Source organism: Crocodylus porosus, unplaced genomic scaffold (assembly GCF_001723895.1).
Source record: "Crocodylus porosus isolate Cpor-Errol unplaced genomic scaffold, CroPor_comp1, whole genome shotgun sequence".
In the NCBI taxonomy this organism is placed as follows: Eukaryota; Metazoa; Chordata; order Crocodylia; family Crocodylidae; genus Crocodylus; species Crocodylus porosus.
The window spans coordinates 82399781-82401337 of record NW_017728931.1 but is presented as its reverse complement, the minus strand read 5'-3'; positions in this window follow the sequence as shown (position 1 = coordinate 82401337).

Sequence of the window (1557 nt, the reverse complement as noted above, 5' to 3'; positions counted from 1 at the left end):
TGAACAGGTTCAGGTCCCGTAGCCTCTTCCCAATGGGCCTACCTTGCTGCCCCTTATGTATTTAAAAAAGGAATTCTTATCTTTGATCCGGGTTGCTAGTCCCAGTTCCGTCTCTGCCTTAGCCTTCCTAACAACCCCCCTTACAATCTAGGGCAATGTAGGTATAATCCTCCTTGGTGATGGCCCTTCTCTTCCATTGGGTGTATGCCTCCTTTTTAGCTTTTCTTAGATGCACAAGAGAATGTCAGGTATTGGAAAAAAAACATGGTATCTGATTTAATTGAGGAGCTTTAGTTGTCCTGTGGGTGTGGACTTACCTAAAGCTGCAAAGCTTTGGATGGATGGTTGCTGCTCAAGTCTCTTCAAAACTCATTTGCATTGCATCAGCTGAGCTGCTTTATTGTCCTGGTTGGATAACACTCTAAGGATTCAAAACCATTTATGGAGCTGGACTGTGATTTGGATTCTTATTTCCTGGCATGGATGTGTGAACCCACTTACACATCCGCATAGGCCATTCAGACTTTGAGTCCAGGTGCACAAGAGTAAATGGGACTACAAACTTGCCTCACCTTGGAACCACTGGGCGAGCCTTGACTCTCCTGTCCTTAACTTGATGGCAAAGTGAAGCTAACCTACCATGAAGATAGGTATTTACATGTTGCTCCACCCAGCATTACGAAGTCTAAGTGACAGAGGAGTGTAAAGTTTATTTTAAAAAATGACTTGGGCTGTAAGGGCTGGAGCCAATGAAGGATTCAGGTGCCTCAAGATTAGGTGTTATACCAATTAACACTTAGGCTCCTAGCTCTGGATGTGGAATACAGAGCTGTATGCTAGCCACTTTAGGCAATTCACAGAAGAGTTAAATGTTTCTGGGGTCCAAAGCAACCAGCATGCTAAGCAGGGAGCTAGCTAAAGTCAGCACACTTAAATTGCTGCTTAGAGCCGTGGTGCTCAACCTTTAGACCAAATGGGCCAGATGAGCGGTGTGGGTCCACTCCATTGGCTGGACTGCACCATGCATGCCAGGATTCAGCCCTGCACTACCTGCCCTTGGCACCACACTCAGACAGGCTCAGTGCAGCCTCTGCCTACCCCATGTGCCCATATCAAAACTCACGTGCAGGATCTAGCATGTAGGTCTATGCTATTTGGCTTCCAGGACTCTCAACAGGCTATGTGCAGATATGCAGGGACATGCACTTGTAGCAGCACAAATTGCCCTGCACATGCGTTTTGTTGCAGGACAAATCGTCCCACAATGGGCAAACTGCCCTTGCCCAGCTGTTCATCCAGGGAGAGCTGGAAGCTGAGGCCAGCACCTGTTTTGGCCCCAGCGGTCTTACCTGGTGGCATGAAGCAGCAGAAGCACAGGTCAAGAAGCATGGAGGCCTGGCCAGCAGCCTATAAGTTCATCAGGGGGGCACAGAAGGGAATTGGTGAGTATTTATTTACTAAGGCCCCCCCGGGGGTTACAAGAAATAATGGCCACAAGCTAGAAGAGAGCAGATTTAGATTGGATATTAGGAGGAACTTCTTCACAGTTCGAGTGGC